At 36.3% G+C, this 23067-nt stretch overlaps 1 protein-coding gene across 6 annotated transcripts in view; it reads left to right on the top strand.

Annotated features, from left to right (window-relative positions):
* The window catches only part of TOX3 (TOX high mobility group box family member 3), a 241351-nt gene that overhangs the window by 14783 nt on the left and 203501 nt on the right, over positions 1–23067 (top strand). For all 6 annotated transcript variants that reach the window (XM_052685225.1, XM_052685228.1, XM_052685226.1 and 3 more), the window contains exon 2: positions 6825–6888. The gene's annotated coding sequence lies outside the window, so the exon portion shown is untranslated. The remainder of the gene's footprint in view (positions 1–6824; positions 6889–23067) is intronic.

Below are 23067 nucleotides of genomic sequence, written 5' to 3'. Positions count from 1 at the left end.
AGAGGGCAATGTTGTAAAAGGAATTGAGGCCGAGACTGCAAGAGAATGAGTACCCAAGTTTGTTGCTAGTGACAAGTAAGGAAGAATGCAAGAAGCTTGTCTTAAATAGCCTTGACTCTTGTAATTGGAAAGGCTGTAGATTTGATTGGTTTTGGTTTGTGTGTTTTTTTTTTTTTTTTTTTTTTTTTTGCAGGTACTTGTTGGTCACAATGGGCTTTCTGTAACACTAAGCTGTGGAGGCTCTGCTTAGAATCTACTTGCTGTGAATCTCCACTCCGTTGAATTCTTAAGGAAAATTCTACAGTTGCTTTTGTGTTGCAAATTACTCCAAATGGGTGCAAATTACTTCTTAAAAATAGGAGCTCAGCGGTGAAAGGTGGGGCCAGTGATGTGGAGGATCCTGCTTGGAGGCCTGTCAGGGAATATTGCTGCCTCTATCTGGACGGGTTACTTTATACTTCAAAATTATTTCTTTCCTGAGAAATGTACTTATTCTTTGCTTAAGAGAAACATAGTAATTCAGAATAATGCTGGACATAGAGTATTTTTAGACTTGCAGTCTTACTCTTGTAGGTGATGATTCTTAATAACTTTAGAGCTTCTATTGAAAGTGTAGATTTAAAATCGATTTTAATTGAAATGTGCCTCAGTCTTAAAGTGGAATAAGAAAATTCCTTTGCAAAGCACTGTAATATGGTATAGCCAGATGTAGCTATTAAGAAACAAAATTATTTAAATGAAATACTTATACCAGAGTAAAGCTACTCATTATTTTATTCATGAGTTTATGCATGAACTCTAGAAAACTCGCAAAGTCACAGTTACTTGTGAGCAGACTTTCTGACTGAAAGCCATTTTCTTGTCTGTTAATTGGGGATTCTAAAAATGTCATCTATAAGGAAAAATTCTACTTAGAAACAGTCATAATAAAAACTTCTTAGTACTTGGTTCATTGATCCATCAAGAGTCTGTAGCTTCTATCAAACCAAAATTTCCTCTTGCAGATGAATTTATTCTGTTAGAGTCACAGATAAATAGAAAGTATTTGTAGTAATTACTTTGTTAAATTCCTAGCCCCTTCTGTAGTGGAAAAATGTTGTTCTCAACAGATCCTTCAAGAGAAACTTGTAAAAGATTTGGAGTGCTGTGTCTCAGCTGCTCTTTTGGTTTTCGCTAAGACTGTGCTTTACAGTCTTGGTTCCTGTGTCCTGGAATCGTTTTTACACCTGTGGCTCTAACTGCTGACTCCTGATCGTGCATGCTCTATCCTAGTCTGCTTTCTAGCTCTGGTTCACTTTATTTAAACCATCTGCAGCTTGTGATGACCCTCTCTGTCAGACTCCATGTATGTATTTGAGACCAGTGACATCTTCTGGCTTATGTTTTTTTACTCTGGCTTGCTCTGGGATGGATGATTGCTGTCTGAACCACTGACATCAGATCCAGCCTGATAGGCTTACATCTCTGGGAAAATAAATGTTAAATGTGAACATTGTTTGCCTGAAATCCCGTGCTCAAGCAGGTCATGTCTCATGAACTATGTATTTTGATGAAAAATTGCTTTTGGGATGGCAGTGACTTTCAAGTCCGTGGTTTATCTAGGCTGCTTCTGGTGTCTGAAGTGTGGGGATTACTGGGTGATTCTTTAAATACTTTTTTTTACTGCTCTGATGAATTCTGAGAGATGGCAGTGGTGTTCGTGGTCACCTCCAGCATCAGTAGTAGCCATTTACATGGTTATTAGCTGATGATCCTGTTAGCTAAGAGAACTCAACTGCTTCAGGCCAATTTATTTGCAATTAACACCATGTTATATTCTAAATACTAAGATATAAAATATTTGTCCTTTTTAATCAAGTATTTCTGCTTTTTTGTGTGTGCTGTGGGTTGCAGCTTGGTGAGTGTCTGTCTTCCAGAGCTAATAGTTGTTGAGGCCAAGCTTTTGTTCTGTTTCTGAGTGCACTGCGCTGTGTGTATGTATGTTACTCTGTACCCCATATTTTCATTCTTCTTGCAATCTCTTGGTACTGAACAAAGAATCTGCACCCAATTTTCCTGGTCCCTGTGCTGATGCTGATATTTGAGCATGTGTTCAGAATACAGCATTATTTTCATTGTTCCTTAATTATTATCACTTGAAAGACAATAATTTTGAAGTGAAATCTAATTGCTCTGTTAATTCAAACATCTGCTAGAAGATTTCAGTGGATAATGGTACTTTGAATTGTTGCAAGCTGGAGTTTGTTAGTGGTGGCTGGCAAAAGTCTTTCATTTATTAGCTTTGCAATGGCACTAACTAATAACAACAAGCAGTTTGTGCAAATGGAGAAGTCTAAGAAATGCTGAAATGATTCTGACACTCTTTGAAGCAGATTAATTCTGACTGGAAAATTTCAAGTTTATCACAAGTTAGAAATTTGTGTGAAGGTTTTTAAATTCTATCAAGGTGTGTTATAGAAAATCATAATGGGAGTAAAAAATATTGGAAAATCATTTTTGTGAGAATGGAAGCTGATAATTTAAAAAAGGTGCAAATTGAAAGATACTTTTTTGAGGAGATCAATGAGAACCACTTTATTAGAAAGCATAAATCACTTTTTAATTTCAGATGCAGTAAGGAAAAATACTTCAGTTTCACTGAAATTGATTGGTACACCTGCAGAGAAGCAGCTTTATCATCTCATTATCAGTCAATTAATATTAAGGTCCAAATGTGAATACTGTTGCTGTTAACTGGGAATAAATGATTTTACTGAAGTCTTTATAGACCAGGAAAAGCAGGCTTCTACTATGTTAAATGAGGGCAGCTGAGGAAAAAAATAAAAACGAGTAATTCTGCCGTGGATTTAAACATCTCAGTGCTTTGGAAACTTTAAATGGGCACTTTCTGAAGTCAGCACCCCTTTTGGTCACGGTGAAGCTTCATTACCAGGGATGTTACTGCTTGAGCTGGGAAGGCTCCGCATTTAGGCCTTCTGGTACAGAAGTGCACAAATGCTTTTTCTAAAGATTGGAATAATAGGTTTGTATACAAAAAGTGCACTACTAAATACTGAGTGGACTCAGATCCTGACATTCATCTTGGGCAGTATGGTTATCTCCTTTGACATGCCTTGTTAGCAATATTTTGCAGTAGTTACAGACTTTCGAGAAGGGAAAGGGAGAGTGGGAATGATAGTCTTTTCTACTTCTGTAGGAGATAACTTTCTGCTTAATTATTAAGTGAAGGCCATAATGAGCTTGTTTCAATTACCCACCGAAAACTTCTAGGGTACAAAAAGACAAAATGGTCTGATTACAGATATCTCGTTCAATTAGTTTTTACATTTCCCTGTAACACAGTTATCTTTCTGTGTTTGGGCATGAATCAGAATGTAAGTGCTTCAAATTGGTTTGGAGAGTGGTAAGATCCCCTTTCTGCACACACACAAAACCAGGTAAAGAGCAGATCACGTGAACTTTAAAATTGAATTGACTGCACAAGTAGAAGCTATTAGAAATCAGATGAGGTTGAAATTTACAGTGAAATTTACAGTACAGTTCTTGATCATGAGTTTTATGTTTTATAGTGCATCTGGGATGCTAGACACAGGGTGTATGTAGGGTTGGGGTCACTTTCAGTTTCTTTTATTTTGGGATAGCCATCTATTCTGAGGTACCGATATTTTTACTCCCTTAGGAAATCTAGAACCATTGTAAACCTTTAATTTTGGAAGTTATCTTCCGTAAATTAAAGCTAATATTTAGAAATCTATTTTTTCTTCACTTCTGATTGAATGTTTGGGTGATGAACCTACATTGTTCTTACAGTAACAGTATTTCTGAAGTACACCTTCCCTGGTGCAATTAGAATCATTGTACTTGTAAACATTTTCGTGGTGATTATCATAATATATAATCAAAAGGGAACTTAAGGTGAAGTTAGGTCAGTATCAACTTCCGAAACCTTTTCTCTTCACATTACTTTCATGTGATTGATTTGGAAAGCCCACTATGATAACATTGCTGTTGTTGCCCAGGTTCGTACATTATTCCCAGATGAAGAAGCATCCTGATGACACTTAAACCTCATGGTTTTCAATTTTGTCTAGAAGAAACTCATCAGCACTTTCAGTAACAACAAAAAAAAATTCAATAGAAGACTTGCCATCATATCAGCACCTTTACTGTGTTAAGGTTGGACTGTTTTTATGGATGATGCACTTGAGACTTCACAATTTATAGGACTGCGTGTCAGTATGGCTACCTGTTTGCTTCTCCAGAGTGCTCTCATCTTTGAGAAATGTGATGTACTGCTGAAACATTGGTTTTACTGTCCATTATTGGAGCAGATACCTGGTATCTGTCAAGCAGTGTATACTGGCATTAGTTATGTTTCTCATGTATGAAGAATGTAGAAATTGAAAAGAAGGCAAATTGCTCTTTGATATATGATAAGCCACAAACATGCAACTGCAGATTTAAATCAGGTAGAATTGAACTGTATGGAAGACAAATGCATTGAAAGCTGGTTCAGTGTCTGTTTTAATCATTAGCGAGCTTGTCCCCATGATTTTCAATTATCCATTTATCTAACTTAGTGAGCCATAAGACACTAACTGTTGCAGGAGAACCAAGCGCTTGTTAGAAGCCTACTCCTGCGGGTAGGATAGAGTAAGAGTACTTTTTAGACAGATCATCTGCAGACACCTGCTTAATATTCTATTATCCCAGGTAACTTTTCCTAGTTTCTTTATTTTAAAATGCTTTAGCAAATCCAGTTATTGATTTTAATTTACCCATCCTGCTTAGCTCTGCTAAGTATTCATCATTAGGGAGAACTAAATCTTCTGCAAAAGATTTGTCATCCTCTTCACTGAAAACTAAGGCTTCATTATCGCTGTACTACATTTGATCTGTTTTGTTTGTATTTGAACTTTTTACATTAGTGTCCTGTAGCTGACTGAGTCTCGCATAGAATATGCCTGCCTGATTCTTCCGTTTTTGTTTTTAATGCTAATGTGACCATGTCGTATGGCCAGGTTGGCTGGCAGTCCCATAATAGCTCAATGCCTTTAATTTACAGTTAAATATTACAAATTAGTCCACAACTGTGAAAGAAAGCTGAGTAGAGTATCCTGTGCAAGGTAATTAGTCTTCTAGTTAATAATGTGACATCTTCACTGTCTTTTTAGGAAGTATTAGTATTAAATACTAGTATCTTTATTGGATTCTGAACATTTGAGTATATATAGTTGTGTAACTGTGAAATTTGGCAAAAGGGGGAGAAAGGGAAGACAGTTATTGTCTGCTAAATATTGTAAATGAGGCAGCAGTGAATGTGATCTTTGCATTTGCCTTGATTCCAGAATTCATGGCTAGCTTTTTTGTTTTAGAAAAGTAAAGGGGTTGTCACTTTTTGCTATGCTACTGAACTTGTAATTCATAGGTAGTGGTGTTCCAATAATTTCACAGCTGTCATCCACAGAATTAAGTACATAATGAGGAGAAACTTTTGATGGCATGTAAGTATGTTAACACCATCAGCACACTAAATCCTGGCAATTAGGCAAAACCAAGTTTTCTGTTTTGGGTGTTTCTGATGTGCGTACATGCACATCACCTGTATAAACAAAGGAGCTTCTGAGTGTGCGCCTAATTCTGCAGAAACTGCAGCACTATCTCCCTTTTCTCTCTCTAGGAGTATTTTAAGTTTATTCTTGGTGAGAGGGGGAGTAGAAGTATTTACCCATATTCAAATGTTGAGCAACATGAAATGCTGGGCAGCTACTGTGATAGGTACTGCGGTCAGCTGTATTAACAGGCCACTGCATCAGTGAAAGGATCAGTGCAACATGCATCCAGTTCAGTGTTTATTCTGTAACAAGCTGTGAGCTAGTCAGCCACCTGGTGCCTCTTTCATCAGCATTGTCAGAAACACCTTTGATCTAATTAGTTGTATATAGATTAAAGCTGTGAACATGTAGCTTCCAGAATACTTGAAGGGCTAATAAATATCTTCCTATTCTATTCTGATCCTTCCTGCTGATTTTGGGTCAGAATCTTCCCTCGAAGTGCTTTTTCAGATATGCTGGCAGAGTTTTTGTTGTGGTGCGTGTTGAGGTCATAGTGTTATTCTGTGCACTGTACCATGGTATGGGTGTGTTAAGCAATTCTATGAAGAGAAGCTAAGCAGGGAAGATATATCTATGTTATGGAATAACTACTTTCTTGTTTCTAACCATTTTTTTTTTTTTTTTAAACAAATCCTGGAGAAACCTCTTTCTGCATATTCTTCTTAGCTTTGAATTAAGTGATGAGTATGTGAAGTGTTTCAGAGTCAGATCAGGTATAAAAGTTACTGAAGAATCAGATCCTAGTGAACGTTGCAGCCAACTGGTTATTCATTGTAACTCCAAGATTTTTCTAGTCTGGACAAACTGGTTAAAATGTCAGTGCATTTTTTAAGTGATAGCTAAAAATCTCTTGTGATTGATAGTTAAGTTAGGCAAATTATTTCCTACGATGTTTGCCACTGTTATCAATCAGACTTTGAGAAGGAGTGTGAAACTGATGGCAGAAATGAAGTCTAAATTCTGTGAATCACCAGCTGTAGTTGTTTTTTAGTCCACCTTGATTGAAATAGAAAAATGGTATAAGGTTAGATTTCAAGTATGGAATAGTGATGACAAAAGTATTTGCACTAGCTAAGGTTGTGTTTAACTGCACTAACAAAAGTTAACAGATCTCTGGGACTTGATTTTCATAAAAAGGAATAAGATATAAATAAGCACACTTGAAGTTTTTTGTCAATACTTGAGCTGTGTGTTCTCTTGATGTTTCAGGTGGACTGATAATAAGTACTGAATACTTCAGGGAAGAAGAAAGGCAAGATTTACTACTCAGCAGGTGAGAGCTGACTATGTTGAATGACTAGTTTGGACAGAACCTTAGAAAGATGACAATGTCAAGTTGTGATAATGTAGTAAAAGTGATACCTTATGGCTTGAACAAGTGTTTGAGCACGAGGTGGGAAGGCTGACCCAGGGGAGCTCAGGTGCATGCAACGGACCTGAGTACTGGAAGGGGTGGAGCCCCTGCCCAGACCTCATTTAAGGGTTGGCAGTGGAGGCAAAGAGATCTCAATGGAGATCCCTGCTTACCTGAGACCTTCCAGAGTTAAGTAGCTTTTTTTCCCTTCATTTTTGTGTTCGTGGCTGCTGCATTTGGACTTGTTCTCATTTGCTGCTGCTGAAGTCTTTGCTGCTCTGCTATCATTGCTGTACTTTCCATCACATTGTAGTGTTGTGGATAGTCAACGTGGACTTCTCTTAAGATAGAAGTTGTTTACCTATTTGATATATCTCCTATATACAACTGTTGTTCTTCTTTGTCCTCTTCTTCTTTTTGTCTACTTTCTCAGTTTCTGATATTCTTTCAGCTCTCATTTTACATGAAAGCTTGTTCTCACCATCTATATCTTTATGCTGAGCTCTCAAGCAGCTGAAGAGGCAACTGACTAGTTCATACTTTGTGTTATAATAGAATTAGTTAGAGAGCTACACTGGAGGGTGGAAGGAAGCATCAGAACTTTATTCTTTTAATCTTTATTTTCTCTATGCTTCTGTTGTTTGTAAATGTTTTGTTTTCCCCTTCTACAAAGCCTGTGTGGAGTAACTGATTATGTTCCTCTGAGCTAAAACAAAATGCTGAAAAGTGTTGTTTCCTTGCTTTTTTCCATTTTCAGTGGTTTTGATATTGCAGATGTATGCTGTTCCTATGTAAAAGATCTAATTAGTAATTAGGAATGAGGTATTGTAAACTTACAGTTTTGAGGTTGTCTGCTAATAGTGCTTTTAAGCAGGTGGAAAGTTGCAGGTTACTCTCGTGGTAGCTCCATTAATGTTTCTGACAAGATCAGACCAACATTTTTTTTCTTTAAAGCAGAATAGATCAGAACTCAATTTAGCTTTAAAAAAACAAAAAAGTGAAAGAACAAACTGAAGGTGTTTAGTTAGCTCTGTTAGTTGATAGCTCACTGGAGGCTTTTTTATACTTAAAATGCTCTTTATTTTTTGCTCTTAAAGACTATATGTGTGGAAATCATAAGCACTGCTGTAGCTTAAAAATGTAAGGAATAAGTATGTATTATAATGTACAAATCTTGTGGTGTTACTTTTGATTTCATGCAAACTCTAGTAAAAAAATGTGATAGGTATCTGAATGCTATGGTTCAACAAAATTGCTGTTTGTGCCACTATGATGTAAAGAAATTGAGCTAACCCAGTATTTTTTTGGTACCTGTGCACATATTTGCATATGCATGTAAGTTTGTTCTAAAATATAACCCAAATACACTATTTATGCCCTGCTTGAAAAGAAGAACTGGTAATTCTTGCTACTTATTTTGTCAGTTTATTTTTTGGCAGTTGGCAACTTTTATTCTCTGATTGTGTAGCAATATCTATATCTACAGCAACAAAGAAACTGATCAGCTGTCTGCTGTTGTATTTGACACTAGGATATGACAGGGATCCTAAACAAGGTTTGTTGTATTGATTTTGCTGTTAGGTGTTGGATTTGCAATGTATTTGAACATAAGGAATGTGAAATTGCTCCTTCCTCTCCAATAACATCTAATCAGGCTTCTCAAGGAACGTGACTGCGTTACCCAACCACAAAGGAGTCCTGATGATAATATGGGAACATGAGCTATATGAAATCTGTTACTGTGCCATTACTGTTCCTGTTGACTAGATGTTTCTACTTTTGTAAAAGAAAATCCCATTTTTTTGATCAGGTTATCACGTGCATGACTTTTGAGTCTGAACAATCTTGGTCACATTGCTTGTAGGTGGGTTATAGCACTTAGGCTAGGCTGTTATTTTGGGTTCTGTTTGTTCAATTAAGCGCAAGGAACAAATGTTTATTTTTTGTTGTTGCTGTTTCCCTTTAAACAACAACAACAAAACAATAAACCCATAAAGACCAAACAAAAACCAACCTCAACTTGTATTAGAAACAGTAAGCACGAGTTTCCTAGAATATTCAGATATGTGATAAAATTTGTGTGACTTGGTATTTCAAAAATATTTATGTTCATACAACTCCAAATTGATTTTAAATGCTAGTAAGAGAACTGCATTGATATCAAGCTGACGGATGCAAAGTCTACTTGAACATTAGGGTAGATTTGAATATCAATATATGTTTCCTTTTACCTCATGGTCTTTATCTTTCTGATGTCTCAAATCTGGAATGGAAAATGTTTAAATTCTGAAGATCTAAAATAGAATTTTATTTGTCCCTGTCTTTGAAGGTGTTTATGTAATGCTTTTACACTTCAAGACAATCAGTGTGCTGTTGCCATTTCAAATGAAATGTTAGTGAACACATTGTACTTCAAATTCTTGTGAAAACAGGATATGAACTTACTGAACTGCCCTGTGTAGTACAGATAGCTGTTGGTCATAAGGCACTAAATGTGAGAAGGCAGCATCTTCAGACTTGAAATTTTTTTGTGTATGTAGTGCTTGAATCTCTCTGTTCAGCTACCAAGTTGGTAAAACAACCACTGTTAAACAGTTGGACTAACCCACACTAAAACCTTCAACTGAACATTTTGGCATTGATCTTTCTTATAAGTTGGAAGTGCTCAGAACCTCACAGCATCAGGCTTTTGTAAAACAGAATAGTTATTGACATGTTTCATCCTGAGTATCGTGGTTCAGTTGTTAAGTGGCTTGCTTTGGAAGAAAAAACTTTCTTCTCTGGTGATATACTGCTATTCACAGCTGTCTCAGACAAAGTTGCATTTGCATTAAGGGATGAGGGGCAGAGTGAGTGCATAACAGGCAGTCTGTCCCTAGCAGTGAATTTTATCTGAAATATACGTATTAGCAGTGTCTTTTTTGTTCTACTGAAAAGGAGAGTTTGGTTTATTGAAATGACATGTCAATAGATTTCATGTATTTCACAGCTGATTTCAAGTCATATTCAAGTTCATAAGCAGCAGGTGAAAGAATTGCTTTCTTTCCGTCTTTGAATTTTGTTGGTTTCAGATATTGTTTTTACTCCCTCTCACTCCTCTGACAGTTGATGTGGCAGTAGGAATGTGTTTTTAAAGGATGTATTACTTCCAGAGACCCATAATTAATTATCACTTTTTTCCCCCCAGAAGTAAGGTATCTTTTTCTTTAAATCTTGCCTTAGTTTGGTTCTCTTTATAGATCCCATTCCAGTATCAAGTAACAAGAAGGTGGGAGTTGGAATACTTTTAGAGTTTCATCACAGACCAATGCTAATGCAATCTTGTAGAATGAATATTTTGCTGATTTTTTTTTTTTTCAACTAGTTAAGGTGTCCATCTATTTATACCTAGCAAGCAAGATGTGAAAGAAACCATTAGGCCTCTCTAAGTGGCTTTGTATTAGATTTTGTTTAGTCTAGGAAACATTTTTTTATAGGACTGTTAGTTACTGTTGTATGGATACAAATGGACAGAAAATCTTTATTCATGCTGTGGAAGTCATCACTTTCAATGCTGGATGACGTGGTGTGAATCTTGGCTCTGATCTTCGCTTTTGCTAGTTATATGAAATTAATCTTAACAGCTGAGTTAATTGGAAGGAAAAATGACATCAAAACCAGAAATAAGCCTAATAAGTCTATTAAGAATTTAATTATTACCTAATACTAATTTAAATTCAGAAGTTATTTAATTCAAAATTTTTGCTGTCTTTGTACTCTTTAAATACATTTATTGTTGAGGTGAGGAATAGTTCTCATTTCTGGTTGTCATTCTGCCTTTTGTTATTATGGAAAGAATGTTACATTTGAGTAAATGTATATGGCCATTATTAACCTTTTAATTGTGAATTTTCAGTGTTGAGATTACTGCAGTTTAATGGACTTAACAATAGCAATCTAACCAAAAGCAAAAATTGAATGAGTCAAAATCTTTGAATAAAAGATCTGAAGTATTTCCATTTGAATAATTAAAGCCAGACTTTTGGATGACCCCTAGTAGCTGTTATCTTGAGGGTACAGATTTTTTTCCTATTTATGTAGATATCATGCACAATACTGTGATTCACATTGTCCCACTGTCAATCTGTTTCTATACTGTAATTCTGTAGCTTTAGTGCTATTTTTCTACAGGTTTTCTAAACTGAGATTGGGGAAAATTGTAGCAAAGGTTCTGTAACCCTTGTTTTTATAATGCTCCAGCACTAGGCATAAAATCATGACCACAGTGGTATTTTACAATGCAGCATCATTGTTGTGCATCATGATGTTAGCTGATTGCTGGCTAAACATCTGTAGCAGTAAATTTTTCATTCTGGAACAGATTTCCTACGGATCTCGCATGTCCAAAATGGGCAACTACTTGTTTCTCATCCAAGCTACCAGTTGTCCTTTGTCATAAATTCTGCTTTAGATATTTTGCTTTAGAACATCAGGAGAAAGTTGAGCTGAGATACTTAAAGGCAAGATTTTGATCCAGAAAGACGTGATTGAAAGAGGAAATTGACACAAGGTTCTTTGAACAGTTTTTTGCCTGCGTTCTTCCTTCTTCCAGATAAGCAGGAATAAAATACTATCCTTACCTTTTTAGCTCTACAGATTGATTTTTTTTTTAAGAGCGCACTGTAGAAATGACAGATGCATTAAAAAAGATGAAATTGCTTGTTCACTGTCATATTGGATTCTGTGGCAGAAATGGAGAAGAAAACAAATGAGTCTTGTCATTCAATTCCATCTGATGTGTGAACGTAATAGTAAATATGTGTAATAGCAAATACTAAGAACCAAATTATCAAGATAAGTAAATAAAATTTTTTTTTTACCTTCATTGAGCAGTTAAAAATGCTGAAAACAAGAATACTGACTTTACAGCACTGAGAGAATTGCTTGTATGGATAATGCTCTTGAAAAATTTTAAAATAGTAACAAAAAACCCAACAAAGATGTAGCTGAAAACTACAATGCAAAGAAATATTTTGGAAATGCAGGAGTTTGACAAAGATGTAAAGCAATGTGAATATGCGAAGTGTTAGTGCAGCTTGAGGAGCAGGGTTTTTACTTAATTCAGCAGCAGAAAAAATATTTGTGCTAGAAATTCATCCCCAGAATTGAGGCCAGGGGTAATTTTATATTCTGTGCAGTGTTGGATTTCCATATGGATGATTTTGGTGTGTTTAATCCCTGTGCGCTGCTCATTAAGAAGCTGTGTTGGAAAAATTTCTTCAGTTAAAGACTCCAAAGTTTCACTCAAGAGTGGTATGGTGGAATGCTCTTTAAGGTACTCAAAGTTAGCTGAAATCTCACCTTGCCCCTATATTTGTTAGTTTTTCCAAGCACAGTAACTTGAATAGTGTTCCTTGTTATAGTAGACATGTGGGAAAAATCTGTCCAATGTTATACCATGTTTCATACTATGAAGTATCACCTTTGTATTGAAGCAGATGAGATAAAATTTTGAGGTCACTCATGCAAGATAAAACAATGATATTTAAAATACACTTCAAGTTCTATGTTCCATATCTTTAGAAAGCCCAAATTGGGTTTCTTAACTTATTTTTCCCTCCTTTATTGGTTACACATACAATTAACACTTAATGCCATATGCTGTTAGGTGATAAACTTGCTTGTTCAAATGAATAGCCACTTTGTAAAAGATAGTGCTTATCTCAGTTTAAATTTTCTCTACTTCTAATATGAACATCAGTAGAACATTCTCTAAAATATCCCTGTTCAGGATAACAAATTTGAATGTAGCTATTAATAACTATTAATTCAGAGAAACTGACTCTCTGCTCTGTAACTTACCCAACCAAAGAGTTGTAATTTAGTATGTAGATATTAAGAATAATTTATTGGAAAAAGAAAAAGTAGTTTTTAATTTTCACTTGTATTAAATAAAATGGTTTTGTTGCCTCGCCTATTTACATCTATGCATGGAAGAGTAAAACATGACTGGGGGTGGAAAGAAAATAAACTAGGACGTAGCTTTCTGAGCACTATTTAAATGCTGTTAAATAACGTTTATTCAATTATTGGTAGGACTTTTTATTAAGCTAAGTGTTAGAGAAGTTCTTAAGTTCTAGTATTAATGTTTTAAATAGGACTTTAAAATGTAATTTCTTATTCAAGTAATTTTTTAAAAGATTTTTTTAGTAGAACTCTAACTATAACTTGAAGGCAGGAGTACAGAGGTAGCATAATGTCTATCCTTAGTTTGCTACTGAAGACAAGATGGTAAACTGTGTTTCTCCAAGTATTTATCCTAAGAAAAGCATTTCAGCGGAAATTGCCAGATAACTGCAAATTCTCTATGCAAAATATAACTGTTTATTTTTAATTAAAAACAAAAATCAAACACTTAAGGGATTAAGTTGCATGTGATTGCTTTCTTCAGAAAGAGTAAGCTTCTCAGGAATGCTTGAGCTGTCTCTTTTTCAGGTATGTGCTGTGGAACTTCCTGAATCTTCAATATACGCTGCATTATACAGGCTTATACAAGGAACATTGCACTACATAATCTTCTATTTCCTTGTTTCTTGTCAAAATCTTTTCATACTATTTCATAAAGACAATAGGAAATCGCAGGTTACAGCATGGTCCCTTTGTTTAGCAACCTGTATGGATTGTTAAGCTTTCTGTATATTTGAAAAGAAATGAATCAAAATCAAATCAGCGGGTTTTACTGAGGGTGAAGACGATGTTTCTGTTGCACTGTCTCATTGCCCTTTGGTTCAGTTTTGGGTAATGTGTATTCTGATGTTGGTTGTATTAGTTTAGACCCTACTTGGTTACATGAAATTAGCATACTTGGATTTCTATTGGCCTTTCATACTGGAGCTCATAATGGTTCTGCAGTGCAAGTTTTGACTGAGTTTTCTTTGAAGTCATTGATTTGTACCAGTCAGTAACACCCAGCAATATTTTGGGATTACCACCAGTTCATGAACACATGCAAGATTAATAGAGAGAACAATGTGTTATTTTACCTGTGTAGTTTACAGTATGCTGACTCTTACCTAAATTTTAAGTAAGCTGATTAGCTTTGTGCTTAAAAGTTGCAGCTCCCTTGTAGTGTTTAATAAATGGAGATTTATTTTTTAGCATGTGATTTTTTTATATGTATTTCATATTAAAAAAACAAAGCCCTCCAAACTAAACCGAAAAGCCCTTCATGCTCTGTGTTAGACCTGAGTGATACCCTTGGTAACTGTTGAAGAGATTTGCATGTGTAAGTCAGGAAGGAAGACGAGGAAGAAAAATATGAGAAGTAATATGAATGAGTTCTGAAAGAACATATTTAGCATCTGTTCTCTCTAGTGCTTCCAGCTAATTTGTGTGTTCACTAATGAGAAACTTGTGGTCTCCATAGCAACCATTCCATTTTGCCCATCATTTCCTAATATGGAGAATCTTAACAGAAAAATAAAATACTTCCTACTTGCTCTTTCCCTTTTCCTTGCCTATGGCCCTTATCTTAGAAATCAGTGCAGGATGGTTTGGCTAGTGGTGCTGCTCTTCTCAGGATACTTGGTAGGAGTCAGAGCTTGCTGCTTGTAAGTGTGCAGGAAACTTTTAAGAGGTTCTGGTCAGTGTTTTGCCTGGGCATTCAAAGTCAGATGGGGCTGGGGTTGGACTCGATCTCTGGAGGTCCCTTTCAACCCCTATGATTCTGTGATAGCTGCTGTGCATCTCATCCAGGTGAATTTAAGGTTTTAGGGAAAAGCTGTAGTTAATAAGCAAACCCTATTCACCTACCTGATGTCATATGTCTATTATATTCTATTTTCACAACAGGCTAGCCGTCTTTTACTGGTCATGTCATCAGTTTTCTCCCTGAGTAGTAAGGATTTTAACCTTAATTGCACAAAGCCAGAGCCTGATTGCATTTTCTGAATCCTCCTGAATTGTTTTGGTTCAGTTTACACCAGGTTTTTGTGTTGTAGTAATGTGATGACTATTCCTACCCTCACTTGTGCTGATGAGTGTTTTTACTGAATATTGTATGCATCTTCTCAGGATAACAGTTATACAAGTATGTGAGGGTGGTAAGCTAGAATGTATTTTCATATATCATTTCCTTCACAGGAAATCTAATTACACAAGTTTTTGCTTAAATAAGCAGATAACTTCACTTGGGTTTGTGCCTCACATGCTCCAAATGTTGTTAAAGTAGCATAACTTCCAAGCCTTGCTAAGGAAGGGCAACATCTCTCTGTTTTGGAAGCACAGGCCATCTGCTGGAACCCAAGTTTTTTGCAGCATTCCTCAAGTTTCCTCAAATTCTGCCTGTGACCAAAAGAGAAATGACAACACCTGTCTGAATTTGTTTGTGCAGCCTTATTTTACCCCTTCTGACTTTTTTTGTGTGGAAAGTTACATTATGAGAACCCAAACCTGAAGCTTGGGCTCTGCTGCTCTACCCTGATATCCCTGGATTGTACAAGTAATACTTGTTTACCAGAAGCATTCAAGTTGGGGAACTTGCATGTCTTACTAATAATTCATGCAGACCCAAACAGTAACCATACAAGAGACTGAAAGATGTTTATTTGCAGAGTATTCTTAAAAAATCTTGCAGACTATTTTTTGGTATAGTCTGTCAGAGGTACTTCTGTTGTTCTGTTGTACATCTCATCAGATGCCCTGCCTTAGGAAGATCCCCAGGCATTAGTTACCATAGCTAGCTGCACATTTTTCCATGAAGATTTTTGCATGTTTAAATGCATATATATCTCCTTATCCTCTGATCTGTCAGCTAGATGGAGTCTCCTAATCTAGCAGTCCTGCTTTGAGTGGAACATTAGAATATGCAGAGTGGACTGAAACACTGGGTTTTTTGTTTTTTTTTTTTTCCAACTAGTGCTTCTAAAACCAAATCCCCAAACAGCTCCTATTCTTGTGTTGCTGTGCACTATCTTCTCCCAATGCTCCCGAGGCATTTTTTTTGTAGGAGCTGTGGTACCTGGAGTTGTACAGCACGCTCAAAGAGTGTGCTGGAAACAGGTGTTCAGAAAGGTGGTTTAGGACACTTAAAATGTAATCAGACTCAAGGAAAGAAACAACAAGTGAAATAATGGAGTCTCAAAACAGATAAGCCTCAGTGCGTAGAATGAAATGCTTTGGAGAAGTTGCAAGAAACCTCTCAGTGAGCCCCTCTGGAGCAGCCTGTCACATCAGCTCAATTGATGATGACTCTGTTTGTATTCAGTAGTTTTACTTTGCTGTCTCCTTACAGGAGGTGCTGGAAGTTTAATACAGTAGATATTAATTCTGTACTATGTGCTTGCTTTGCTTTTTTTTTTTTTTTTTTTTGGAAGCCTCAGGTTTTCACTTTTTTTTTTCTGCCTTCAAGACCAATTTAACTAATTGCAAACCTCACTTAAAAGTTGAGCATACCACTGCTAGTTCTTGCTTCAGTTTTCTGGGAGTGCTGTTTGCACTTGCTTGACCCTGGTTGGTAGACTTTCCTAGCACACTGTCAGCATAGCTTTCTTTCTTGATGGCTGTGAACTTGGTTGCATTCAAGGAGAAATATTTCCCTGAAGTCCTAAAAAATGGTTATCAGAAACTTGCTCCCATGTTACAGATGGCTTTTTCTATGCAGATAGTTGAAATCTGTTACTCCTCTATTAATGTTTCTTGCTTCTCTTGTCACTGGATTTGTTTCACTTTTTTCCTTGTGTCCTTCTGACCTGGCAGTCAGCATATCTACTAAATTCTCATGTTATCAGACATGTTTGCTTCAGGCAATGTGAATTTTATTGCACATCCCCTTCTGTTTAATTGCTGCATAGGTGCTGGTGAAGCTGAGTGAGTGCTGCTGTGAGCATGATGAGCAGGTGATACAGGGTGAGCAGGATGTCTGCAAGATGCCCTGGTGCTGAAACTACTGCTGCTGGAATGAGTGCAGTTGCTTATTGCCAGCCCAGCTGCAAAAAACACGTGGCGAAAATGGAAATATTTTTTCATGGCTCTTGTTGGAATATTTTAAGGCACAGAACTGTGTGCATGTGTGTTCAGCTATGCCACTTAAATCCCAAGAATACCCAGCAGATGGCAGTTTGATCAAATATGTAGTTATTGGATTTTACATGGGACTCTGAAAAGCTTTAAATATTTATCCAAATTCAATGAAACTCTGCTTATCAAATCATATGCTTAGAATTCTTTCAATTTATTGAAACAACATTAAACTGGTAGTCTAGCTTCCTGTGGTGTTTGAGTATATAAAAATGAATATTTTGAGTTTTGACTTAAAGCTATAGACTGAAACTAAAACTTCCTTTTGTACTCCTTGCAGAAAATTGAGGCTAAAATCACTTAGTTCTAAAGCCCAAATAGCATAGTTCTGTTATGTCTCCTCTGTAGCAGGACTGCTAAGTCAGGGCTTGAAGTAGTGACTGAGCACCTGGTGGGAAAGCAGGGCCAAGCCAGGGGAGCTCAGGTGTGTGCAGTGTACCTGAGATGGAAAGACCAGTCCCAGGCCTCATTTAAGGGTTGGCAGTGGAGGTGAGGGGATCTTACTTGAGATCCCTGCCTACCTGAAGGCTTTCAAAGGTAAGCAGCTTTTTTCCTTAGTGTCCACAGTTGCTGCACTGATCATATTTTCACTTGCTGCACCCATTACTTTGTTATTCCACTGTTGCTGCTGTGCAATATAGCATTACACTCCTCATCTGCTGTATTTATGAACAATATCCCATCTATGTCTGGGATAGCTAGGAAACTGTATGCGTAAATAAGGTGTTAATTCTTGCTTGTATGTAGTTTGCACATACAAGTAATGCCTCCTATTTATTTCCATAGAAACAGCAAATTCTCAGCTAGAAAACACTATTTTTCAGTATAATCTCCACCATTAGCACTGTGCATTTTTGACAGCAAAGAAAAAGGGGCTGCATGCTGTGCTTGTAACAGTCTGCGCCAGCAGAAGTGACCAGTAGTTACAGCTGAAATGTACCACCTACTGCCTCACTGTGCTCACAGACACTTTTTGGTCTCTGCAAATGTTCAGGAAGTGTTGATGAATGTCAGTGGGTGCTATTTTTCCACATTGAGGAATTCAGTGGCACTCCTTTGCTTCATCCACACTCCCTTGTTAGGAACCATTCCATCAGACTGCCCCTCTGCTGCCATCTGTCACATGGCAACAAAATGTAAAGGGTGGGAAGATTCAACCTCTACTGTCATCCCACCACCATCTCTCTTATCTCATGGGCTGGCATAATACAATAGGAAGCATTACTTTCAGAGCAACCCTCATATACCAGCAGGTTTGTGCATATGAGGAGATATATATTTAAAAACAATAAACTAACCACTGTCTGTACATCTCTAATATACTCAGAGTAATTTCTTTATCATTTTAAATTGAACTGAGTTGAGATATGAGTTAAACTTTCTATATATGGAAAAGTTTTTACCACAACATGTAGTTGAGTGCAGAAAAGATATTTTTTTGGAAGCTTCCATACATAACAATAGTTCTGGAATAATATGGTATTTTAAAGCAGTAAATGTTATCAAGTCTAACTAAGGCCTTTAAGATGCAAATCTACTTTCTTGGATTCTGCATTTGTTACCAATATGCCCTTATTTAAATGTCTTTTGTTTAAAGTTCTTTTAATGTTCATATATTTAAAATATTTCAGTTATTTAAATATGATGGGGAATGACTGGAAGCTCTGAAGCAGAAATGTAGCTTAAAATTTATCAGAAGGGGAAGTGACATAGTGTTTATCATCATCCAGTCTTGCAAACATCCCTTCACCTATGACTTCAGTCATTCAAATACCATTTCCAGGAACAGAGTTTTAATACTTTTCACGAAAGAAAATGATGACATGAACTGATTGAATTTTGTTGTTCTTGTTTTGTTTGCTGTTATTCAGTATGATCACTAGCCAGGCCAATATTGTTTGGTATTTTTGTTTTTGTAGTTGGGGTTTTCTAGGGCATGACCAGGAACAGCCAGTTACACCTCTGTAGGGCTCTATTATATGGTTGACTTCATGCTAGGTCACTAGAATAAAAATATATTCAGAGAAAACTGCAATTTTTATTTATTAGAGAAACTAGTAGTTCCTGTCTAAATGTAAATAAGACTCTATCTAACATCTATGCAATACTTTCGTTTTTCTTTATTAGGTTTTCTGTATCATGAGAATACTTCCAAATGCTACTTTGCTGGTAATTTTTCAGCTTCTACAGAGAGAGTTTAAATCCTTTTAAAGTGAGAAATATCTGTTTTGTACAAACAAATATCTAAACTGCACCAATGTTGTCGTTTTTCCTGCACTTGAGTCCTTGCTTTTGGCAAAAGAGATGTTAATATCTATGAAGCAAGTCTAAAGCTGCTGCACAGCCTGTGCCTTATGTTTTCTGTTAGTCCCGCAGAGTTTCAGGGGGTGGGAGGGAAGGGTTTCATCACTGAAATACACACAGCAAAGTAATGTGATCAGACTCAAACCTGACACACTGAGTAATCTGTAATATGCTAACATTTCAGTATCATGTTAGTATTGCATTAGACTAATATGACATTAATACAAAATGACAGGAAAAATGACTAATACAATAAGACTTTCATATATTACTTTAGGGCTGCCATATCTGTCCTTTTTAATTCACCTGAAACTGTGCTTAAATGCCAAATGAGAGCTGCATCTAGAACAGAGCCGTGGAAAAACACCATTTTAGGAAGGAGGACATGTCAAATATTGTGTAACAAGTAACATGGAAATAATTTTACAACACATAGTCTTACATGCTAAGAATGTTGACAGCTTTCTTAAAAGGATATGATGCAGTGGTAGGTTGCAATTTATGTGAGCTATTGGAATCTGCAGTGATGACTGAATGGCATTTGTTTTCAATTTGAAATTGATGACAAAACACAACTTCAACAGAAGGATTGAGAATATTGCCCTATTTGTCTAGGAACTCAGATGTGATGGATTGATTTGGATAGATGTGTTGGTGTATTTTGACCAGTCCTATTAGCTTCCTAATTCCTAAATGGAAAGTTCATATGAGGAGGACTATACTTCCAAGAGTATATGTAAACTTGATTTTTTTTTTTTGTCAGTGCATGCAGCAGTTCTTAATTGCATAGAAAAGATGGTACTTTGTCTAGACCATTGTGCTCTGTTAACTGCAGTTTTGTATGATTTTGTGTATGATAGATTAATTGAAGAGGAGCATTTGCTGAAGAATACTATCTTTATCAATTTCCTTTTGTTTTTCTTTGAAAGTAACAGTGATAATACTGAAGCAGTTTAAATTCCAGGCCTTTCAGTCATGTTCAGCTGGTAATGCATGCATTACACATTAGTGTATTTCTGTAATGAGCTGGTATGGAGTTTTGATAATATTAACTTATACACATCCTTTTTGTCAAAGCCTAATTAAAGAACTGCTGTTTCAGGCTAATGCAACAGTAATCTCAGTCAAGGTGACAAAAAAGAGATGTGTTCAGAACCTCACACTTCGGTTTTATCCTTGAGTTTGTTTCTGTTGTCAGTAGATAGGTGAATGAAAAATCTCTTGAAAGAAAGCCATCTTAGTAAATTACACCCCAATCCATTACACTTCTCTGGTACTCAGTGCATGATGATGCTACCAGATGTCCCTGTATGTAGTGTCCTTTTTTCTCCTCAAATTAAACCAATCTGAAGGAAAATGAAGTGATCAAAATGGAACAAAACAACATCCTACAGTTAGGAAGTCTTGCACCACCTGAACACAAGCATTTACTTTGTGCTCTTCAGAATTCCACTTGTAATTATAATATTGAATTTTGGTTTGAGTTTGTCACTGTGCTCCATAACTGTCATCTAGCTAATAGTTATAAGTAAATTGCTAAATATCTGACTAAAAAAACTTTCATGCTGAGATTCAGTGGAGTGATTGGGATGTGAAATGAAAATCCACTGGCAGAGGTCGTGTTCTATTTCAGTTAGGTAGCTACTGATTTATGCTACTGCCATAGGCTATGGAGAGAAGCAGTAGCATCTAAATGTTCAAGTCATTAAGTTAGGTTTTTAAATCTTCCTTTAAAGTTTTTTCTTTACTTTCTTGCTTATACAAAGTACATTTCTTAGTCAAATTCTCAACATTAACTTAAATAGTGAATTCATCTTTTTTCATCTAAAACATTTATTGAATGTTCAATATAATGGTCACATTTATGGTACTGTCATAGGTCAAACTCAGGTTCCTTAAACTGATAGCAAAATACACTTAACAGTATGGAGTTTGTAGGTACAATTCATAGGTACTGAACTCATAGGTAGAATTCTGGAAGTTAAATAGATCTTAGTTTGTTAATAATCAAGCTCATGACACTGTTACTGTATCTCTTAGGCCTGTTGGATCCTTTAGGAATGAGATTAAAATAAAATGCAGATTTTAATATTGTACCTGCTGCTGAGTAGTTCTTAATGTGGCTTGAAATGTAGTGCGTATGTAAATTGTAGGACAGCTCATCCACTTCGAGAGCTTATTTGGAACCTTGCCATGCTTAATGTATTGGACAGTTCAAAGCTCAAGATTTAGGACAGATGTTTCTCTAAGCTGTTAGTAGAGATTAGAAATGATAGAGCCTCTGCCATCTCCCCGGGCAATCTCTTCTGGTCTTTACTAATAGAAGGGTTTTTGTTCATGTTGAAGCTGAAGCTTTCTCATTGTAATTTAAATCCATTACTAGTCCTGTTCAGGATGGGCATGGGGAACAGATTATTTTCTGCTTCTTTGTAGCAGTAGGGGGCTATAAATGTGTTGCTTTTTGTACAGAAACTTCAGGTGAGAGTTTGGGAACCCTGCAGTCCTATTCTTGTATACAGCCTGTGTGAAACTACAGGGAAGTATCTTTATGCTGTTCTCATCAATATGTAAACTATGATTCACTGCTCAGCATGGAGACACTCATGAGACAGTGGTGAAAATTAATGTGTATTATCACTGCTAGCATTTTAACAGGGGGCTGTCCATAGTTATTTCTTAGCCTGACAACCCTTCTCAAGAATGGGAAGACTGGAGAATGGAAATGAAGTGTTTTTCTCATCTTCCTGGGTAAATAATTTGTTAGCAGTGAATAAAGTGGTAAAAGAACATACTTTGGGTCAGATCTATTAGAATCTTTGAGACTTGATTCATAACCAGCTGAGGTAGGAAATCTCTTTCACAAATTATACATTGGATATTATGATAGCATAGACTTATTGCCACTTCATGTAGTATGCAAAAGGATAAAGCTGTAAACCTTTATGGAGAAAGCTAGTTGTTTTCAAAGCAGCAAATTGGTGGTTTTTAACAAGGTGTTGAGGCCTTCCTGAGGTTCTCTAGCAGTCATTCTGCAATTGTTGACAAGCTAGAGAATCCTTCAAGGTGCTGCTTTGTTATATTTACAAAAAATAGGAAAGGTATATAAAAATTGTGTGAGTGTTCTTCAGAGATTGTAGATTCCAAATCCCAGGCAGATTTCTGCTGTGTTAATTACAAGAATGTTGGAGCTACAGTAGGAAAGCCAGCAGTAGAGTTGAGATCAGAAATGAATCAAATAGGAATTAACAATCCAGATACAGCAATTATTAAGCCAGAATGTGGTATGTGAGCTGTGGCAGGGGAAAAGGAAAAAAGACTGGTACTTTACTGCAGAACAACATGCGAGTTCTTCAAGTTGTAATGCTTGCTGTGCAGGATATGACCTAAAGAACACTTGTTAGACTTGCATCATATGGAGTAATGGCTTTACACAAACTTCCCGTTGCTGAAATCAGAGGAACAAGGTTACTTGAAGTATATAGAAGAGAGAGAGGGGTACAGGGGTACTCTCTGTGTGGAGGTACATCCTTCTCAAAGATTCCTTACAGGGAATAGGATCACATTTAATAAAATCCATCATAGTGTAGTATTCTCATGACATCTGAATTTATGTATCACTTCTCATATGATACCTTTTCCTGAATATTTGTTAAACTTTCAGTTACTTAAACACCAGTATAAAACATGAAGGAAGTTGAGATCACAAGATCCAAAAACAAATCTGTATTTAAAGGACAA

Source organism: Tympanuchus pallidicinctus, unplaced genomic scaffold (assembly GCF_026119805.1).
Source record: "Tympanuchus pallidicinctus isolate F22 unplaced genomic scaffold, pur_lepc_1.0 scaffold22, whole genome shotgun sequence".
Lineage (NCBI taxonomy): Eukaryota > Metazoa > Chordata > Aves > Galliformes > Phasianidae > Tympanuchus > Tympanuchus pallidicinctus.
The sequence above is the reverse complement of the archived record's forward strand: the minus strand, read 5'-3'. Positions and strand labels throughout refer to the sequence as shown.